The sequence below is a fragment of the Poecilia latipinna genome, unplaced genomic scaffold, assembly GCF_001443285.1.
Source record: "Poecilia latipinna isolate Pla-1442-1.1 unplaced genomic scaffold, P_latipinna-1.0 Scaffold521, whole genome shotgun sequence".
Classification (NCBI taxonomy): domain Eukaryota; kingdom Metazoa; phylum Chordata; class Actinopteri; order Cyprinodontiformes; family Poeciliidae; genus Poecilia; species Poecilia latipinna.
Genome location: NW_015113137.1, coordinates 92478 through 98559, shown reverse-complemented (window position 1 = coordinate 98559; position 6082 = coordinate 92478). Strand labels below are relative to the sequence as shown.

Here is a 6082-nt window from a genome sequence, read left to right as displayed (position 1 = left end):
GTTCTCATTACGAACACACCGTCATCCCTCCATGGGTCTTACTCTCCGAGTTTCTGTCTCTTTCCCCATCTATCTCTGCATTCCCAGACAGCTTTAGCAGTTCAAACCCTCACACTGCGGCATTGTCACACACCACACTGGTTGCCATGGAGAAATAGTCCTCCTGGTCTCCAAGGTACCCAAGTCTATTGTCTTTGGCTTCTTTATTTAGATGAAAACATGATTTGTTGGAAGGGATCTACTTATTTTTCTTCCGCTGCTTCTTTTTGCTGCCTTTTCTTTGGTCTTTGCGGCGCTCATGAGCATCAATGCAAAGTTGCGTGATGCGTATTGTTTCATCCTTCGTCTTTCCAGGAGTTTTGACTGTGCGCATGTGTGCGTCAAGCTCGTCTGATGTTTTGTAGCAATTAATTTTAGTGTGTCTGCATGTCAGCGCCCCAGGAGGGGGGCTGTATAAAAGTTTTCCCCACTGCCACAGCTCTCGCCAGGGCTTATAATTGCCTTCTATTACCAGGGCTGGGTGTCACAGCGCCTGCCTGTCTGTCACCAGGAGACTCTCAACTAACAACAGATGATGAGGTAAAGAAGTTGGAGTTTTCATACTGCTGCTCTTTTTGGGCGAAGAAAAATTAATTGTATCATATATATAGATATATATCTATATATATATATATATATATATATATATATATATATATATATATATATATAGTTTGTGGAATAGGTCCTAATCCTCCCATAGCCAGATCATGACAAGAAGCGATGAATTGCAGTGGTTCCGAAGTGGAGCAGCAGCTACCAGCCGACTCTTCTATAGAGACGGCAATAAGACATGTGCCAGGAATGAATGAGACATCAGCTCACTGATCCGCCTGACTGGAATGTCATTCAAAGTGGATAAACGCAGCCTGATATCCAAGGTGATCACAGTTGAATGGCGAAACTTTCAGCAGCCAATATTCGAGATTTCAGTGCATTTCACTGTACTTGGCATCGTCCAGGCAAATGGTAGCCACCAATCCTGACAGGAAGTCATAACCAAGCACCTGAAATACAGCGCAAGAGCCTTTTTCACCAAGCAGAGAGTCAGAGACATAACCGGCGTCTAAATATTTACCCTTCTGGTTCGAGAGCACACAAGAACCCTCCACTGTAATTGACAATTCTGGTAAAGACGTATTCAAAAGTCTTAAAATAAGTGGTTGCTATGGAGACTTGGTGACCCCAGGATTGCTTCAGTTTTCTTACAGAAATTTATTTTACTCATTTGCCATCATCCTTACTGCTTGTAGTGACAAGACAGACTTGGGTCTATGCCCAGCCTTCGCTGACACGGCTCCAGTTTTACATTGCTTTATAATTAGGCCGACTGTAGATATGAGCCAAGTTCCCAGCCACTATGTATATCTGTGCCCCGTCTGGACCCTAATCAGGCTAGATGTGCACTAAGCGGGCTTTAAATCACAATGGACCTCAAGAATGGGACTAACTTGGGTTGACCAATATGTTTTTGAAAACCTGCAAGGCTCACTGTGTACCTCTTAGCTTTTTCTCAAGTGTACATCAAAGGTATAGTCACTATGTCCAGTTAACACAGGGCCATCTAATCTGAGTCCTATATGTAGATGTTAAACTAATTTAGGATGACAGAACTATTCCTATAGCAGTTTTCTTACTTTTGAAGCTCAGCAAAAATCTCCTTTTCTTGAATGGTTTGCCGTCTTCCCAATTTTCAGAGAAATGGATGTCTGGGCCACTTCCTATTAATACCCCAGAAAAGAAAAACAGGAAATCCTGTATTGCTGTTTAAAATTTCAGAGACTCACTTACAACTTTAAAAAAAGTAAAGCAGAAATGAAAAACATACATTACTCATATTTATACTAAAGAAATTGCCAACACGTCATTCCTGTTACACCGAATGTAAGTGATGTAATCTTTAATTTAGTTTACTCTTTGCTAATTTATTTACTGCATAAGTTCATCAGAACAAACTGAGACGATGGCATGGTTTCGAAAGACAGCTGTGAAAGCACAAACACCTAAATTCGGCACTATTCCAACCTTTGACCCTGTTCATTTGCATGTTTCCAACACCACACCACAGCTGTCAACGGGCTGCTGCTTCTTTGCAGCTGAAAACCAAACAGGAAGTGACATCACTGCTCTGAGTTGGAGAGAAACAACCGAGTTGAGAGAAGAAAATAGACAGAGGGGCCGAGAGCAGCATGGCTGATGCGTGGAAAGAGGAAGTTGTCTGTGTTTTGTTCTCATTCAGTGGCTGTGGCTCAGACATCCCACTCTGTGGTCTTGTTTTAGACGCGCCAGACAAAAATAAAGATTCAGTTAAAGTTATTTATTTTCCCAGTCACACATGGTCTTCATTTCCTGCTTTACTTTTAAACAGCCAAATTAATATAAATTCTTTATAATCATATGAACGTTAAATTTCCCCCTGACAGGGTTTTGTTTTGATGACATCAGCTGTTGCTGGAGAAGAACTTTATGCTTTTACCTCCAATGTGTTTGCGTCTTTCTTCTTACAGAAAATGTAAATGTTGTTGAACCGTAAAATGAGTAAGATATAAATATAACAAACAATTCAAGACGCAGGGAACTCTAACCACTACGCTACGCATGCTGTTTTTCTCTCATATTAATTACTGTTTTTAACCCTACAACGCCAGTCGTATAATTTCTTATATTTCTAAAGTCTTTAACAAAAGTTATGTATTTCTAATATTACCCCTGTGTCACATAAACATGCTTATAAATAAAACTTACTCTGCAAAAATTCAAAAGAAGGTGGTGTGTTTTTATTATGATAATTGCATGATTGTAGCTATCAGTCATGGTATGAAATCATACTAATTTCTTTTTTGCTTTGTTAAAAGCAGTAGAAATTAAAATTCAGAATTTTTTATACACAATTTGGAAAAGTTTAATAAAATCATAATGAATATTAATTACATCAACAACAATACTTTTGTAAAATTGTGAAAAACAATGAAAGGAAATGGTTTTCCACCCCAAAAAATAAATAAGCTTCTTATATTTTAGTAGTAAAATATAAGAAGTTTATTTCTGATGCAAAGACGCTTCAACATTTTTCTCTCTCGCTCTCTCTCTCTCTTTTTTTTTTAACAGGCACAGTGATGCAAAGGGGAAAGGAGAGGTTTCGGAAACTGTGACGCTGTGCTTTGTCAGCCCAGGGTGCAAGGAAGGGTTAGAAACTGCTGTGTGCTTTTGTGGCAGAAGCGTGCAGCGGCTTGTCCTCGTGGCACAGGGCTGTGCGTTGAAAGGAGTGGGTGCAGGTAAACATGCTAAGACAAGCCGTCTCAGCCGCCGCGCTGCATTGTTGACACCTTTCACGCTGGTACGCCTACTTTTCCCTCATTATCTTTCACTGCTTTTTTTTTTTTTTGACTTTTTCTGCATTCGGGATTCGTGGAGTTTTGAAGATTCTGGCTTCTCCACTGAAAACACTGAAAAGCGAAAACTCACCAGATATGACTTGTATGTGCATGTTAAATGAGCAGCGTTTACCTGAATCTCATAAGTTACTGTAAGTCTTTTTGATGAAGGGAACTGAAAACATCTGCCCACATTAACAATCTTCCCTCCAGGCTATGCTGCGGCGTTTGAGAAAAGCGTGTCATCATTCATTGCCCAATATTTGTTGCTGTCGTGATGACGATTATCTTGATGATGGTATTGTGACTAGGCTAGGCCAGAGCCACAAATAGACACAAGTTGTATGGAAAGCAGTTATTTCTCATCTTCAGAAAGGGAAACGAGAGAAAATGAGTCACAGAAGATAAAGCCGTTGTGACATCAGTCACTGAAGCTACTAGCTTTATATATACACTTCTTGAGCAGAATCAGTAGCCTGTATGCTGGGAGTTGATGGAAAAAAGTGTCCGAGAGTTTCAAGCCGAGGAAGGGTGGGACTGAAATCAGGAAAATGTCAAAAGGAGACGACCTGCTGAGAGCATCGGACAAATAAACCAGCAGTTGGCTCTGTTTTGTGCTGTTGGGAAAATCCGTACAGATTCACACACATATATCTCTCAGATGTGAAAGAATCAGCAGGGACAAGGGGAGGCGGGTGGCTGAGGAGGGGGGCGAAGGAGGGACAGACTGTGGGATAGAGGCTGTAAGGAAGGGAGAGGACGTCTGGAGCGAGTCCAGGGGAACTCCAGACTGCTGTTACCCAACACACTCTCCTTCAGCGGGGGCTGTGAGACTCACTGCTGCTGCTGCTGCTGCCGCTGGAGGAGGAGGAGGGTGCCAAACACACACATACGGTCAGAATTCATGTTCGCTCTCACCTCTTCATACACACATGAAGAGGTCCCATGGCCATGTCACCATAGTAACACACTGACCCTAGCCTTTAAGTTGCTCCCCTGAGCCCGATCGCCTGCCACGCTGTGAGTAAAGGGGCGGAGTAAATCTGCCTATTTATAGCAGGCCCTTTGGCTCATTTTTACTTAAGACAATACAAGATAATCTCTCACATCCACAGTCTCAACCACATCTACTTTTTCTCTGAGGAACAGACATGGTTTTGGCTAGAGGTTCATTTTCTGAGTGAAACGATTCAACTGTTTGTACAAATTGGCACATGTTCCACATGTAAAAAGTCGGTGTGTGCATCTGTGAGTGTGAGAAACTTGCCTGGGTAATTGCACCACCACTACGACTGTCTGTTCCCAGGCAGGAAAAGTTAACAAGGAGAAGTGAGTAAGTGTAGCTGGAGTAAAACCACTCTTCCGCTGGCTGCGATCCAACTCCAGTGGCCTGCTTCTCACCCGTGATTCTGAGCGCTGTGGAGGGTTCAGCTGAGGCCTCACAACACCAACAACACAAAGCCAGAGAGCTGCTTTAGGTGAAAGAGCTGGTATTGACACGGCTGCTCGTTTTTAAATAGTTTCCCAAATATGATCTGAATGTTGATGGTATTTTCATTCATACATATTAGTGGTATTTGAATGATGCTGCAGCACAAGATACTAAAATGACGCAATATTTCCCATGAAAGGAAAGTGTGTCTCACAAAGTGTTAACCAGTGGACATCAGCATATGACTGTATAGAGAAGTTATTGAAAGTTGTTTTTGTGAGTCCTGGAAATGAAGGGGAGTGATTTACTGTTATAGTATCTAGCAACACTAATGTGTAAATTTTTAATTGCCTGCATTTGCAATCTATATTTTAAAATCTAAAATAATTTGACTAAATTGTGGCAGAAGATTTCATAATATTATAAAGTCCACAACTGTTATTGCCATTAGTACTTCTGTCACTGCCTCCCTTCCTCTTTGCATTAACACACAAACTTATGTTTACTTACTGATGAACTGTTGTGTAGTCTGGCATTTCAACATATTGCTAAAATCTTGTTTCTTATCGTTTTTATTCCTGATACAATTTGTTTTTGTCTTGTAAGCTGTATATACTATACAACATCCTATATTCAATGATGTTTGACATAACATATCACGAGATGTGTCCAAACGTCAAACATATTAAATTTTAGATTTATTAGGTCTTTTTGTTCTACTTTCCATCTCTTATTTTGCATTTTCCATCCGCTGGGTACATTTCTCTTCAACTTATTTTTAGCCAACGTCCGCCTTTTGGTTCCCCTTTTTGTCTGGTACAACGTCACGAGTCTCACATGTAATTATTATAACTGGACATGTTTTATTTTTAAACCATCATACGAATCTAGACCTGAAGGTATTTTGCGGTAGCACAAATTTCAGTTCCTTGAATTTTGTTGTTTAAGAAACTGAAACTCAGACTTAGCTTACTTTTGGCTTTAGTCTTAGTTTAAAGCTGCCTCCTTTAGGAGCATGTTGATTGCATCTGGTTTGGGAAATCTTTTAACCAAAACACAGCAAAGTAATGTGTTGGCTCTCATCTGGGTGCAACTCAAATCACAGAAAATCATTGGACTCAAGCAGCTAGCCGTCCTAGCTTAACTTACTCATCTCTTACAGGCTAGCTAATTGGCTTAGTCTGTTTCCTTTGCGGCATTCTACGTCACACACTAAACTTAAACCTAACGCATAAGC

General features: G+C 40.7%; 1 long non-coding RNA gene across 1 annotated transcript; it reads left to right on the top strand.

The window, feature by feature from the left end:
• The first annotated feature begins 260 nt into the window (after positions 1-260).
• LOC106952489 (uncharacterized) lies at positions 261-1214 on the top strand. Its single transcript, XR_001426003.1, has 2 exons — positions 261-579; positions 725-1214. It is a non-coding gene; the product is annotated as an uncharacterized LOC106952489 (long non-coding RNA).
• The last annotated feature ends 4868 nt before the right edge of the window (positions 1215-6082 follow it).